Source organism: Copidosoma floridanum, unplaced genomic scaffold (genome assembly GCF_036245765.1).
Source record: "Copidosoma floridanum isolate Cflo_tuat_1 unplaced genomic scaffold, Cflo_Japanese_pri ptg000008l, whole genome shotgun sequence".
NCBI lineage: Eukaryota > Metazoa > Arthropoda > Insecta > Hymenoptera > Encyrtidae > Copidosoma > Copidosoma floridanum.
The window spans coordinates 3,671,538-3,689,186 of NW_028321885.1; the positions used below are offsets into that span (position 1 = coordinate 3,671,538).

Here is a 17,649-nt window from a genome sequence, read left to right on the forward strand (position 1 = left end):
CTTATATTATAATGCTACACAGATCACGTACAAAAAATTTTTTTTTGTGAATTTTTTCGTGCAATAATAGACACTCTTGATTTGAAAATTTTGAGTTACATTTGTCACACTGATAAAATTTTGCATTCATGATGGTGTATCTGAAAACATATTATAAAAAACAAATTGTTTATGATTACATAAATCTAGGTACTAGACGGTGCTGAAATTTGCTTTTTTGATGAAAGAGAAAATTTGCAAGAAAGTATAAAAATAGCAATGAACTACAGAATAGTTTCTTTGTTACTCTAAAATTTCATTCCAAACAATAATTTTAATTTCAAATTTGTCTTATGATTCAATTAAGATAAAAATTTTTTTTGGGTTTCTACATCTAGACAATGCAACATATAATTGCCCATGAGAAAATAATGGTTTTCTAAGGTATAATCCTAAGGCATCAAAACTTTGACCTTGAGATTTATTGATAGTCATAGAGAAAGCTAAGGTCAATGGAAATTGTTTTCTGTACAATATAAATAGTAGGGAAAAAGAATTGTGTGTTTGTAGTGTTATTCTTGAAATAAAGACTTTATTTCCTTTTTTTTACCTGTAATTATTTCAGCTTCGATGTTGTATTTAACTAATTTTGTAATTCGTAATCTTGCACCATTGCAAAGTCCTTCAGATATGTTCAAGTTTCGTATCAACATAACAATAGCGTTAATTTTCAAATTCAATTCATGTGGAGGAAGACCTTCTTTAATACTATCTAAATACTCTGTAGAGAAATTAATATAAATATTATCGTCTGATTTATCCACTCCTTTGTGAGTTGCTTTATCAATACTATAGTACGTTACTAATGTTTCTACCATATTATTTAAAATTTTTTTGTTTAAAAAATAAGTGTATTCATTGTGAGATGTTAATATGGCTTTACTTATAAAAGAATAATCATCATTATTAAAAATTTTAGAACATACATCATTTGCTTTCCATGTCTGAGGAATTATAAAAGTTTTAATTTTGCCTTCTTCTATATCCAGTAGCAATGAAGAAAATTTTTTATCAATCGAACGTATATAATTTTTCAAATAAAAAATTTTAAATAAAGGCCAAAAATTGGAAAATCTTATGGTTTCTTGAACAGTAGTAATTTTGCTTCCGTTTTTTAACACTGGGAGAATTTGACGAAAGTCTCCACCTAAAATTATTATTTTATTTTCGATAGGTTTATTACTACTAGATAAATCTTTCAAAGTCCTATCAACGATTTCTAACGCTTTTTTCAGTATTGTAGAAGCTTCATCCTAAATAATTACTTCTACATTGCGTAATTTTTGTTTATCTGGCTTAAACTGGAAAAATGCACTTTCTATAGTGCTTAAGTCTAAAGGAAGTCTGAAAGTTCTGTAAGTAGTCATTTCCTTCGGGAGCAGAATAGAAGCAATACCTGACCAAGCCGTTGTAAGAATTTTTTTTTCTATTGATATGAAATGATAAATTAATGTTTTGTAAAGAAGAGTTTTTCTACCAGGACCATCGATGAAAAAAATTTTTTTTTTAAGTTTTATTATTTCTTGAAAAATTTGACGTTGATCATGACTGAGTTGTGAAAACATTTTATGGAATTGATGTTTACAAAATATTCTTTTATCATTGTCAGTATCAATATTTTTTTCATCGTTTCTGTTGGTTCTGGTAAACTGGAATCTTTACAAGACATTTTTACAGAATTGAAAATTTCGTTTGATCGTAAAAGAGTTTTATTTCGATTATCTTTACAATCTCCAATGAAAAATTTTTTGTATTTGTTCTAAATAATATTACCAAAAAAATTTTCAGACATAATAAAACATGCGAAAAATTTTCGTAGTTGATGAGGCAGCAGAACGTGATATGCTTTTTCAAAAATTATATCGCTTTGAAAATCGTGTTCTACTAATCCCATAGCATTAGCTGTTTTTTTATACGTACTGTAAGTAATATCATTAACAGTTCTCAAATCTATAAAAGAAGTTTTTTCTGATACTTTATTCAATATCAATTTTAAATAAAATCTTTCCTAATCTTTTGGAGAAACTACATTTAATCTGCCGATTGTAATATTTTGTTTAATACGTTTTCGTTTATTCTATTGTTTTGTTTAATTGTTAAATGTATAAAATTCAGGAATATTTACGTATTTTATTGATTTTGCACTTTCATCAATTTTATTCAATTCAAACCATGCTATTAGAGGGGTTTTTTAATTCTTAAGTGATTCCTCAATTTTGCCTTCTTCGAAGATAATGCTCTGTTTATGTTCGACGTGAACAGGTAAATGGAATACTGAATGACTTTTTTCACAGAGAGGAAATTCTTGAAGTCTCCATGCTGCCTCCATTGGGCTTTAATAACAACCATCTACAAATTGTGATATTTCATCGACTATCTCGTTATTATTTTTTTCACTTTCATTTTGATTTTCTTTTTGGATCTTACAAAAAGCTCTATCACTTTCTTTATGTATGTAGTCGAAAATATATTTAATGCTTCGTATGGATGCTTAATATTCAACATTTATATGACAATTATATTTCATCAACAAGTATTTTCACGATTGAATTATTGACTAGAATTTTTTTATAACTGTGTTTTAATATATAAATATGATTTTTATTACAATTATTTCTTCTCTTGTATTCAGGATATCCATTTTTTTTAAATTTTGTTACTAATGTAAAAGGTTGTGGAAAATTCTTTTTGCAAATTTTTTTGTTACTATCATAACAAGGAGTATTTTTACTGTGTGGCCCATGAAGCATATGTTTTATAACCAGTTTTTGAAGTTGGCTTTTATCATTTGGACTTTCAACAGAAATATGTTTATCTATTTGTTCAGGTGTTATCAATTTATCGTTTGAAAGTAATGTTATAAGAATATGTGCATGAGGCAACCCTCGTTTTTGAAATTCAATGGTATAAACATATGCAATAACCTTACCAAAGATATCTTTTTTTGTAATATCATCTAATATAGACTGTAATTTTGTTTGAAATAGCCTTACTGTTATGTCTGGAATATCATTTGGCCTTGTATTATTTGGGAGTTCTTTTAAAACTTGATTCAATTTTTTTTATTGTGGATTACATGTAACTGTTATAAATAAATCTGGTTTTCCATGCTTTCTCATAATTGACATAGCATCTTGATAGTGTTGTTGCATATTTCTTGGACCCCCTATATATGTTGATGGTAAAATATAAAGATTACCAACTTTACCATTTTCAAAATTGTTTGAAATATTGCTAGCACTATTTATTACGTGATCTAATAAACCTTGATAACACTCTATTCTTAAGAACTTTTAATTATTTCTAAAGTAGTTTAGTCTATTACTTTTGACCATTGCATATGCATGTAAAAAGAATTGTTGTGTTAGTTGTCCACCATATAACAAGGGATTGAAGTTTTATGATTTTGGTCTCTACGACAATCTATACAAATAATATTGTAAAATTGAAAGCGTTTCAGATTCGTTTCTTAGATTTTTACTATAATTAGTACTCCAGCCTAAGTCTCCTAAAGGATACATTAAGAGAAATACCATAGGGTCTATGAAATGAGAAAGTTTGTTCAATTATGTGTATGATGGACCGTTTTCTGGTAAATACTTTGGATATACACATAAATCAAATTTATCGATTGTACCAGAATTAGAAACAATAATGGCACAACATTCTGGTACCAATGGCTTATTATATTAATGTTTTTGGTTGATATTTTTTCGAATAAAATACATTTTATAATTTGGTAAATTTTGAATATTTGAAATTTGGTGTAAATGTTTGTTATTTTTGGAAAACAGATTTTTATTCATAATATTAGTTAAAATTTTTACATGTTCTTCAACCAAATTTGTATTTGTATTTAATCTTTTTTCGATAGCTGTTAAATTGTCGTAAATATAAAATTGAGTACACGATGGTTCTTGTTTTCCAGCTGGAAATAGAGAATTGGGAGAAATATGACAAACTTGACCCTGGATTTTAAAATTATAAATTGCTTTCTTGTTTTCATGAACAAAGTTTGCGTTAAAGGTAGCAAAACAAAACAAATTATTATAATATCGAATTAAGTGTCTGAAATTGTCATCGTTAACCAGAAAATTTTTTAATTTTTTGTCGTAATGACTTAATGGAGATAAACTGATTTTTCCGTTCTCACAACAATTTAATTTTTTTCGTTCTTCTTTCCAAAATATAGCTAAACAATGTGGACACTCAAATTTCATTTCTCCGAAATCAGATAAATCAATTATTGAACATAATTCGTTAAAATTGTTGTCAAAAACTGATATTAATTTTGATTTTTTGCGAGAAATGCCTTCTAAATTATTATCAACAAGTTTTCTTTTTTTAGATCGTGCATTGCGACAATACAAATTTTAACATATTTTCTTATACTATCATCATTATAATTAAGAAAATAAAACAATCCGTCGTCTAAACTTCCTTTAAAAAAAAAAGTTAAAAATAATGTACTTGAATTATCAGATGACGATAAATAAGAATAATAAGAGTTCTTAAACAAGATTTTGATGCGAATATTATAAATTTAAACAAGACTTTGTATTTCTACTTCACTACCTTTAACACCAAATTGACTCATGTACTTTTCGTAATCTTTTTTGGTTTTAATGTCAAAAAAATACGGATGACCAATAATAAAATCTTTATAATATTCCCATCTATAAATAATGTTTTTGACGATCATATGTCGAACTTTGAGGTAAAAAGTATCAGAATGATATAAGAAAAACGAGAAACATCGAAATAACCCATTGCCATCTCTTGTTATTTTAAATTTTTTTGTTAATCTTTCTTCTGATACATTTTGAGTGTTTAAATTTTTAATTTTTGTTTGAATTCTGTTTGAAGTTAAATCATTATTTTTATTTTTTTTGTTAAAGTTTCCGTTATTAACGAATTCATAGATCATGAAATGTCCAGAATCATAATTTCCATTGAAAATCAAAATTAGTCGTAAGTCGTTTAGAGGGTCTCCAAAAGAATAAGCTCTATCAGAATTTTCAATCTTAACTTCAACAAATACCTTGAAATAATCAACAAAACTCATTATTTCAATGTCACTTCCGTAAACACCGGACTTTGACATATGTTGAGCGTAATTTTCTTTACTTTTAATGTTAGGGTAATAGTCATTTCCCTTTATAAAATATTCATAATTATTCCATTTTTCCATTACATTATTTACAATAACATCGCGTAGTTGCATGTGAAAATTTTGTGAACCATGTAAAAAAAAGAGAAACATCCAAATAAGCAATTTCCATCACCTTCTATTTGAATAATTGAATTAAACATTTTTTATTTTGTACTTATACTTGCAAATTTAGAGATAAAACTCCTCATCTTGTTAATTCACGTTCCGAAAATGAGTAATTTTATTTTCATGTTTTGGTTTTCATCAACAGACAATCCCCTCTATGAAGAACCACGACGACTGAGAAAACTCTGCGTATAATTAAAACGTATATTATATGAAAATTATAGAAAAAATAAATTATAAAAGAAAATTATTTGAAATGATAAAAGACTTAATCTTTTTTTCTAAGATTATTAATCTATTCATATTTTAAAAATCATAAATAACAATAATTTTTAGATATAGAGCTTCAATTACAAATATTTTTGCTGAGAGATCACTTAATTTGCTTAACTTGGCTCCAAATAATATTTACAACATAATTATTTATGGAAACATATTAAAATTGTATTTGTGTATTGCATGCGTATGTGAGTTTTAAAATATTAATACATTAACATATCTTGGAAATTTACCTTGTATACCATCGACGATAGATAGAAAAAATGTACACGCAAGTGCCATACTCGAGTACTTAAAATTGCTTGAACACCTGAATCTCATCAAAAGATCTGAAAAAAATGTAGGTGACTTAACCCATGAATAAAAAATATTATATATTCGTCTAATAACTTGAAACTATTGAACAAAATTCACGAAAAAAAGAAAATTGAATGAGATCGAGAGTTGTATGTATTTTACACAGGAAATTGATTCCCCTGGTCATAGGGTAACCTAAAAAACTAGAACCAACTGACATGTATGATTTATTTACTTTTTAAAAATAGAAAAACTCAGAACTTTTCCATTTATAAAGTGTTAAACTACGATATTTGTCTGCACAAATGAAATTTTGATTTGTTTTAGGCTGATGTTTGCCGACGTTGTGTACCTGCTCTTGCTTGCGTGTACCACGCCAAGAAATGGTCAATAATCATATTCATTTATTAGTATAGTTTTTATTATTTTTATTTTTTTTAGTTACAAAGAACCATTCATGTTAAATCAGTAAATCAATCTCAGATCGATATTAAATATATATAGGTACAGAATTGTGGCGCATTTCTTTATAAAATATTATTGTCATAATTTTGTTCCTGAAAATTAAAAAAAAAAAATTTGTATAGAAAAAAAATTGTAGATAACTTAATAAAAGTTTTTCACATGTAATAGAAAAATTTCAGAGCCACACAAAATTTTTACGATATTTAAAGGAGTCTTGTCCACAACTTTGATTTGATTAACACCTCGTACTTTTAATAAATAACTATTTCCTAAAAATCGTAGGCATCATTTTGATTGTATCTTAACATTTTGTACATGAAATATGTACCTACATATAATTATAAAAATATGTAGATTTTCTTACCATTTTCTTGTTAATCGCCTATGATTTCTATTTCCCATCTAAATCCGAAATGGACATTTTCATCAATTGTTATTGATAATAATACTTCTAATTTGTGTTTTGTATCAGTTATCGATCCGAAATATTCGTTGGTGTTAGTCAAATTGCGTATAATAGATTCATTGTGTACATATCCAATAATTTCTGAAAAAAAGTTTTTTCTTTGTACATAAATTAAGTAGATAATAATATTTTAGCAATAATAACTAACTAATAGGTCCTCCCTTATTTGGAATTTCGTCGAAATCAATTTTAGAAATTCTTGTTTTTTTTTTAAATCAAATTCTCCGAGGCTCGTAATTTTTGAATATGCCTGTAAATTAATTTCGAAAGGCATATTACCCTTAGTTTATATTTTGGCCTGAACAATTGTTGCATCGCGAATAAGAACTTTCTGTGGGAAAGAAATGATATATTTTATATTTATTTCAAATTGAAATGAAAATTGTTTTACAACTAGAGATAATCATACTTACTTCATTTAATATTATTGTTTTTGTAAATACTTTAATATTTTCATCATACATGTTGCACTGAATTCTGCATCCTTCATTATTATTTTAAATTATTTTTTTAATTCTAAAATCATTATTCTTTTCTCTATTAAGAAATGTTTGAGCCTCAAAGATTTCTTCTATAAAAAAAACTAAAATGCTGTAAATACATAAAAAGTTGTAAATAAATCAGTAGTAGTAATAGTAGTAAAAGTAGTAGTAGTAGTAGTAGTAGTAGTAGTAGTAGTAATAGTAGTAGTAGTAGAAGTAGTAGTAGTAGTAGTAGTAGTAGTAGTAACTAAATATTTGGATGAATTAATTAAATAAACTTGCCTTGCACTTAAAATTTGGATTCTGATTTATAGAAATTTTGATTACTTTTTTAATGGTATCTTTTGTTTTTGATTTAGTTTTTTTTTCCAAATAGTTTTAGATTTTAAATTAAGTGTTCGTAAATTTTTTGTGATTTAATCTGCTTCGTCGTCTTTTGTCTCGAGACTTATCAAACACTCTAAAAATTTCTCCTCATACTGTAAATAATCTGATAAATAAAATTTTTTTTTTATCTCCATTTTTTTTAACTCCTAAAATTATACTATCATTGTTGTACTATATTAAATATATATTTTTTTACCCTCTATTTGTTGTTGCTCAATGTCTGTTGAAGAAGTATTCATTTTAAAACTGTTAATTGTTGCTAAATTACATGAAATAAAACTATTAAAAAAGAGGTTTTATCAATTTTGTAACAATAGTAATTAAGAATCTTGCAAGGAAAAACGTTAATCAATAATTTAAAAATGTTAACATAATTTAAAATGTTTAATAAACATTATATGTACACACAAACTTAAAACTAGCCAAAAAAAATTTTTTTATTGTCACAGCGCATGTAATTTGCGCAGGTGATTGACTCCCCTGGTCATCGCTCACTGTTTCGATTAGCTATAGCATGTAAGTTTCTTTGGTTATATACAAGCTCACAAAACGTAAACCTCCTATGTGTTAATTAAAGTCTTTAAAATAGTTTTTTATTATAAGTGAATGTGTTAAACTGATATCCTTAAATAATATTAGAATTAAAATAGTAACAGCGCGAGTGGAAACAAGTTCAAATCACCGTAATTTGGCGGAGTTACTAAAAGCTTTGAATATACGAGACTGTTGTAAGTAAAATTTTTTGTTCCATTAAATAAGTAATTAATATATAAGGTTGATGTTAATACGATAGTAATAAAGATAAAGATGATGATGATGATGATGATGATGATGATGATGATTATGATGATGATAATTATGAAAATTAACCTATTACTAAATGCATTATATTGTGTAATTTTTACAGTTCAATCTGAAGATGGATCAAAATCGTGATAAATTAGTTAAAGTTTATGAATGTGCATCATGTGACAAGACTTTTTCTAAAAAAAGTCTTTTAATCAAACATTATTTTGTTCACAATAAAGTGAAAAATTTTAAGTGTGAACTTTGTGCCCAAAGATTTAATCAAAAAAGTAACTTGAATGTTCACATAAAGATCCATAAAAATAAGAAAGAATATATTTGCACTGTTTGTCAGCAAGGATTCATTACAAACTCTCAACTTAAATCTCATTTGAAGGTGCATACAGAGGAGAGGCACAATAAATGTGAAATATGTGACAAAGTCTTCACTAGAAAAAGTCATTTAGACAATCATAAATTAACTTATTTTGATGAATTCAAAAGAGTTTTTCAAACAAGAGCAATTATAATCGTCATATACATAAATGCAATGCGAATAAAAAACTGTGATAAAATGTTATGTTATTACAAAATAAATATTATTTACTTTATTAATTGTTTTTTTGATTTTTTTGAGTTTGGATAAAAATATAAATACATTTTATGAATTAATAACAGAAGTAGTAAGAAAAATAACATTTAAAAAAAAATATTAATGATAAAAGCAGAATAGTAGTAGTAGTAATAGTATTAATAGTAGTAATAATAGTAATAATAGTAGAAAGTAGCAGTAGTAGTAATTTATAATTTTCTTACACAGATCTATCTCAAACTTTAAATTTAGACTTCAAGTTCTCTGTAGATGTAAAAAAAAGAATTTTTTTTTCGTTGCAATTTGAGAGTCTAATTCGCTGTCAAATTTTCGTTTAGACATTTTGTAACTTTTTAAAACAAATTTACGACGAAGAAGTAAACGAAGAAAAAAATACTAATGTGCCAAAATTTTGGTTGTAAAAATTTACCAATGGACAAAATTTTGGTTATAAGAAATGAAAAGGAAAAAAACAATTAACTAACGATATTGTTATAATCATAAATTGATTTTGTTTTAAATTTTGTAATTTTTGACGATATTTGGAATGTTTCAATACTTTGTCGTTTTAAATATATAAAAATTGGGCATAAGTCAGGGAAAATAAAAAGTGATTGTTAAAAATTCATGTTATTAATTATGATCAAAATACATTTATTACACATATGAATTTTTAGTAACAATAACTATGATTCGAGTTTTTGTTAACTTACTGCCAAAGTCTTCCAAATTTTGTAAAATATACTTCAACATATTATTTTCATACTAACAATTAATGTCATCATTTTTTTAAGCTTTAAAAAATATTAATACAAACCTTACTTTGGACAAATTACGCTTATAACACAATAAAAGGGGGATTTGACGTGCGAAGCGCGCAGGGGGGCGGAGCCCCACTAGTTTATAAATAAATGTTGACATAAAAAAACAAATATAATAACTATCAAAATAATAATAAGTAGGCTTTAAATTTGAAAGTGCATGTTGTATTCTATTTTACCTGCATAATTATAAATCCGGATGAATACACCCGGTTGTTAATGACCTTTCACCCTTTGAGCTATTTTAACTACTACCCATTAGATGTCATACGCAACGATGAAAGACAGTTATACGTAAGCTTCGCTACATACTGTAACGAAGAATCGACGAAAAGGGCCCTCAAAGGATTTAAAATGTATGGGGCGAATCACTCCAAAAAAGACTCGCAAAAAAGCCGTGAAATAGTAACACATTTGTCGTGTGAAAATTTAATATCAAAATGCCACCTTGAAGTAAACAGTCTTCTGTGCAAATAACAAATGAAATTAAAAAAGATCTGTCCATCATGCTAGGAAAATATCAACTTGGTGAAATACGACTGGCACTATCAACTATGCCTTGAGATAGGAGTGTCAGCAAATCTCGATGCACTTACTAGACTAGTAATTAACAACACAAAATCAGGGGCCAAGGAGAAGAAGAAGACGTAACATTCACAAGTCTATTCCTTCCCTTACTCTCAGTCCTGAATAAATAAATATAATAATTCTGTAAATTAATACTTTATGACATTACTATAAGGATTATAAGGATTTTTCAAAATGCTTATGTTATGTCACTCGTAAATGTTTACTTATTAGATGAAAGTATAGCAAAAAAAAAAAAAAAAAAAAAAAAAAAAAAAAAAAAAAAAACCAATAAAATAATAAAATATAATATATATTCACTAAGAATGGTAATAGTTTTAAGGAGGGGAGGCTGTTAGGTGACGACTTGCAATAATTAATAAATTTTTATTTTTATTCTATTTCATCCTGTTATATTTCATTTCCAATGATAAAATTTTACGACTCTTGACAGAGTCATACTCAACAAGAGTCGTCGTCGCCTAACAAAGCTGATTGTGTACTTCATAGCTCTTGGAAGTGTCAAGTGACAACCGAAGCGAGCCATGAAGCCTAAACACACGAAGTCAGCAAGAACCGGCCCCATAGCAAGAAAGACGAAGAAGTTTTAACTAAAACTTCGTGCAACGTGCATTTCTTTGCGCAGCGTTTTAGTTAGGAGCCCGCTGCCGCTCATCAAGCGCAGACGTCATAACTGATTTCATAAGATTAACCAGACGTTCCGTCTTTTTTTTTTCTTTTCTGTTTATTTTTATATGTATACCAGTAACATAAAATAAAGTGACATAAAACTAATTGGAGAAGGAATTTAAATTATTATAAAATAATAAATAACAAATAAATAAATAATAAAATAAATAATTATAAATCGACGGAAAAAGGAAGTACAGGTCATCCGAAATAATAATTAGCGGAAAGAAAGGTAAGTTAATCTGAATATCATGTTCAACACTCTACTTCTTGCTTTCTTTTAATTTTTGTTAAACAAACAAATAGTTAAACTATCTGCTGTCCCGCAGCCTGTATAGAAGCGTGAGACTGTAGTCCACAGTTTTTAGTTTTTAATTTAAAGCTAAAAACAAACTTAAATGACATTTAACGTTATTTAACAATTATGATTATCACAAATAAAATTATTATTATTATAATTATAACTATTATTAACATTTTTATCATCATTATAAATATCATTATTATAATCGCTATATTCGTTGTCAACATAATTATCTTCAGCATCATCGTGATTGTGATCGTTATTTTCATCATCGTTTTCACTAATATTATCGTTATTATCATTATTATAATAATAAGAATTATCATAACTATCATCACCATTATCATCATCATAATCATAACCATTGTTGCCATAACCATTGTCATCATTGCCGTCGTTATCATTATCGTAATTATTATAATCATTTTTACTATCGTCAATATCACCGCTATTATCATCGTCATTGTGGTCATCATCATCATTATCTTTATGATCAATATAGTCGTCATTATCATTATTATTATCATTATAATTTATATTATCATCAACATTATCATCATCATAACCATCATTATTATCATTGTCATCAGTTGAGTTGTCATTATTATTATCGTCACTATTATCAACATTATTGAATATATAATCATAATCATACTTGTCATGACTGTAATAATCGTCATTCTTATCATCATTATTTAACTTACTACTATTATCATCGTCATAATCATTATTATTATCAAAATTATCATCATTGACATTATTATTATCATTATCATCATCACAATTATCAACATTATCATCAGTAGCATCGTTATTATTATCCTAATTACTACCACCGTCATTGTCACTATAATTATTATTCTTATTATAATAATAATCATTATGTTCATCGTTATTATTTTAACCATCATGATTATTGTTATTACTATCATTATTATTATTATTGTTATATCTGTCATTGTCATCCATTTCGTCCTTATCATCATTATTATCATTATCAACATTGTCGGTATGATCATTATTATCGTCATCATTATCATTCTTGTCATCTTTAATAAAATCTTCCTAATTATCATTATCATTGTTATTAGCATTATCATCATTATTATTATTATCATTATTATTTTTATTATTGTAATTATTGTTATTATTATTATCATCATCATTATTATTATTATAATTATTATCACTATCGTCATCACCATCATTGTCATTCTCACTATTTTTATAATTATTATTATCGACATCTTTATCATTATTATTATTATTGTTACATTTATCACTATTACGATGATATTCGTCATTATAATTGACATTATTATCATTATCATTATCACCATCATCTTGATCATCATTATCAACACTGTCATTTTTTTTTTTCAACTATAGTTGGCATTTTCAGCATTATCAACAGCGTCATGATCATCATTATTATCATTATGATCATTACTATTATCATCATTATCATTATTATCATCATTATCATCGTTATTATAATAATTGCTATCATTATTATCATTAGTATTATTAAAATCAATGTAGTCATCAGTATATTCGTCATGATCATCATCATCATCATCATTAATATTATTGTCATCATTATCATTGTCATTATTATCGTAATTATCATTATAATGATTATTACTATTATCTTCATTATCGTCGTTATCATGATTATTGTCTCCATCATTATAATTATTACTATTACCATCGTAATAATTTCTGAAATAATTTTAATCAACGCCATTATTCTTATTATCAGTGTCATTTATGTCATTATCATCATTATTAATATCTTCATCATCATTATTATTATAATTATCATTATCATTTTTGATCATTATATTACTTTAATCATAATTGTCCTTATTATAACTATAGTAATTATCGTTATTATTATTGTAATTATCATCATATTTATCATTATCGTCATCATTATCGTCTTTAACACCGTCGTTATTAATGTCATCCCCATTTTGATTATTATAACTTTTATTAAAATTATCATTTTAATCGTTATTATCGTTATCATCATTATCATCATCATCATCATTATCATTATTTTTAACATGATAATCATTATTATTATCATTATCATTAATCTTATCATAATTATTATTATTATTACCATCATTAATAAGTTTGTCATTATTATCATTATTATTACCTTTATCAATTTATTGTTAGTTTCATCGTTATTTTTATCATTATTATTATTGTCAATATTATAATTGTTGTCATCATTATTATTATCGTCATTGTTATAATGTTATAATCATCATCATTTTTATCATCAGCCTAATCGTCATTATTACTATCGTTCTAAGTATTGTCTTTTTCATTATCTTAATCATCGTCATCCTTGACGACTTTATTATAATAGTCATCGATATTGTCATGACCATCGTCATTTTTATTACCATAACTACTAATATTATCATCATTATCATTATCGTCATTATTATCATAATTATTATCATTATCGTCATCATCATCATCGTCATTCTCATTATTTTTCTAATTATTATCATTATCATCATCATCATCATTGTCATTCTCATTTTTATTATTATTATAATCAAAATTATTATTATATTCATCATTATTATGATCATCACCATGACCATGATTATTTTAATCATGGTCAACATTATAATCATCTCCAATCTTTATCACGATTATCTTGATCAACACAATTATTATTATTATCATTGTCATACTTGTCATTATTAGCATCATCAAGACCGTCATCATCATAATTTTTATCATTATTATTAAAATTATCATTACCATCATCATCGGAAATATGAGAACCGTTATGATCATCGTTATTATGATTATCATCATAGTCATCATTATTATCATTAGTGATATCGTAATTATAATTATTCTTATCATCGTCATCTATATCATCATCATCATCGTCGTCATTATCATTGTCATTATCATCATCATTATTATGATTATCATCATCATTATCATTATCATTATGATTGTCATCGTCATTATCATCCGTATCATCATTATTATTGTCCCTTATATCATCTTAACTATCGTCATCCTCATCATCATTTACATCATCGTTATTATAATCGTTATTATAATTACCATTATCATCATCAGCATTATTAGTATCATTTTTATTATCATCATTATAATAGTAGTTATTGTCATCATAGTCATTCTCATCATCGTCATGACATCTGTATTATTATTACTATCATTATCATTGTAATTGTAATTGTTATAATCATTATTATCACTATTATTATTATAATTATTATCATGAGCGTTATTACAATCATCGTCATCATCATCAGAATGGTTGGCATTATCATTATCACCATTATTATTATTATCATAATATTTATAACAGTCATCTTTATAATTATTATCATAATTATTATTGTGATTATCATTGACATTGTCATCATCATAAGTATCATTATCAATATTATTATTATCATCATTATCATTGTCGTAATAATAATGATTCTTATTTAAACTGACATCATTATTATTTTTATTATTAATATTTTTATTATTTTTTTTTATTATTATCATCATAATTATTATTATAATCGTTATAATCATCTTCATGATAATCATTTTTACTGTTGTCATTCTTATCATTGTTAAAGTTATCGTCAATATTATTATTCTTACTATTGTCATCCTTATTATTATCATTATTATCACTGTTTTTTTATTTATTTTGATAGAGGCGTCTGCGTTTAAGACATTGATGCCTAAATTTCGCAATTTTTTTGTTCCACCAATAAGTTAACGTTTTTCGTCCCATCTTCTTTTTCTGGGCATAGAGGCCTTGCATGCGGTTCTTAGGAGTTGCATGGTTGCCTCAGTGAGCTCCTGTACCCTTTTTGCTGTGTTAAGGTTTCGTTTATCGTTTTGGATAGCAGCGATGCCATCTTAACTTTTTCCGCTAGTCATTCTGTGTCCAGCTTCTCAAAATTCTGTCCTGTGTTGCGTGATATGCCTCTTTTTTCTATTGTATGGGTCATTCCGAAGACGATATATTGGTGATTGCTGCCATTTTTGTCCTTGATTACCTGCCATTTCTCATCTCTTGGCGCAAGGCTTTCCAGAGCTAGTGTAATGTCTGGTATTAATTCGCCCAATCCTGGCCTTCAGATAGTCGTGATCCTCCCTTTGTTTACATTGACCAGTCCTACCCTTGCCACCATATCTAGGACTGCCTGGTGCTTAAAGTTCGTTGCAGGCATTCTCTTTAGACTGCTTTTGCATTGAAGTCTTCAGCGACCAATAGGTCGCCTTTCATGCCATCTCTGATGGTATCTTAGAGGTGATTTATTTTTCTTCTGCATTCCTCGATACTAGTGTTTGGTAATAAGTAGCAGCTGACATACGTAATGCCGCTACTTTTCAACCAGACAAAATGTCTTTCTGACTCGCTTTCATCTTGGCCAATTGAGTCTGATCTAGGAACTGAAATGACCGAAATATGTGTTGCGTTGCTAAGCCACTCATGCAACTTGAAGTTCCTGTACTGCTTGCTCATGAGCGCTACGTCTACCCTTCTTTCACATAATACTTGTGGCAGAAGGGCATTCGCGTCAATTGCCCCGTTCATGTTTTCTTGGAGAACTCTGGGTATTATGTCGAGCTTCTTTTCCTTCTGTCCAGCACCTGTATAAGGACCCTGCATGCTCCAGATCCAGGCACATGATTAGTGCTTTCTCCTTTCTGCACGAATTTACTGCATAGGACACATCGTGGTTTAGCTTTGTAGTTGTTAGCTCCGTGTTGATTTTTCTCGCATCCCCAGCAGAGGCTTGATCGGTCTAGGCCTCGACAGTCACATCTTGTATACCCATATTCCAGATACCTGTAGCATTGCTGGACGATAATCCTGTGCCATAGTCGGCACCTGATCCAACCCACCGCTATCGTTTCTTCCCTCAAAAGGGACTAAGCGCCAGCCCCATCTATTTCGGCCAGCCCCATTTTTTTCGGCCATTGGTTTTGCGGTAGCATAGCCACTTTCATTTAACTTGGGTCTTCTCTGGTCTTAGCAGACTCTTGGATGGCTGCTAAAACTTCCTCTTTATCAGCGACTGCCTCAAAGTCTAGTACCTCCAAGATAATTCTCGGTTTCCTTGATTTTACCTTTCCTGCGGTACCGATAGCCTGCGTCAGCTTTTTCTCGCCTTTGGTGCTTTTGGCGAGCTCCACTAGAATAAAAATAGCCTTTGTGCTGCGTATTCTGGTAACTTTCGCGCCACAGTCTCTCGGGTTGACCGCGTTACGGAATACTCCCCATACTTCCGCCTATGACATTTCTTCTGTTGGTTTCCCGAGGATGGCCTCGTTTCTTTCCTTTGCCAGTCTTCGTTTCTTTATTTGATTTTCTCGCTTACCTTTGTTCGGATTTGGTGTGCTACTTTTTGGCTTCTTTCTAGCAGCCACTTGCTCCTTGCGGTTTTCAAGTGCCTGCTTTTTTTCGCTTACGACTTTTCTCCACAGTTCGTCGTCGTCGTCCTCATTCTGTTTTTTTTGATACGCTTTAATCTTTGGAAGCGCCATCGTCTCTACCTCTCTTTGTTGGAGGCTGTCTAATTACACGAGCTGGCAGAGATGTCCTCAACACTAACATTTACCCCACAGTCTTCTGGCAGCGGCCTTTGAGGTCCTTTAAGCTCCCGCAGATTTCTTCCAGGTAATCTCAGCATTCTTTGACTGTGCTGCTGACGTTTGGCTGCCTGTCAATTGCTTGTTTAGTACTTTGTAGGACGTCTGTCATCCTACCTAGTACTTTTTCCTCCTTTTTCTCTGTGTCGTTTAAGGTTTTTTGTAGGTGAGCGACTACTGTTGATTCAACCAGTACCAGCTGATGTTCATTCTGACTATTCTGGTCTATATCCTGTGGTTTGTTGGTCCGATCGTTTAACCAACCACTTGTTGTCATTTGCTTTTGGATGTTAGAAAGCATAGCACTTTCGTGCTGGATGCCTTTGTGGCCTCTTCCAGAGTCTGTGAGGCCAACGCTAGTTACTCGGGCTTTTACCAGGTTGGAAGTGGTGGCGAATTTTCTCTGAGAGGTTACCGCCTGTGGTAAGCTTTTTTCATTAGCGTCACCTATGTTTGGTTTCATTCGGGAACCAACCCTAGATTTTTGAACAAGGTTTTCTCTTCGACGTTTTGGTCCACGAGAACT

General features: G+C 28.4%; 1 protein-coding gene and 1 pseudogene across 1 annotated transcript in view; both read right to left on the reverse strand.

Annotated features, from left to right (window-relative positions):
• LOC106639005 (matrix metalloproteinase-14-like) overlaps positions 1-17,649 on the reverse strand; it is a 797,797-nt gene that overhangs the window by 522,589 nt on the left and 257,559 nt on the right. The gene's annotated exons all lie outside the window — the stretch shown is intronic.
• LOC149375274 (uncharacterized) lies at positions 6,500-16,140 on the reverse strand (annotated as a pseudogene).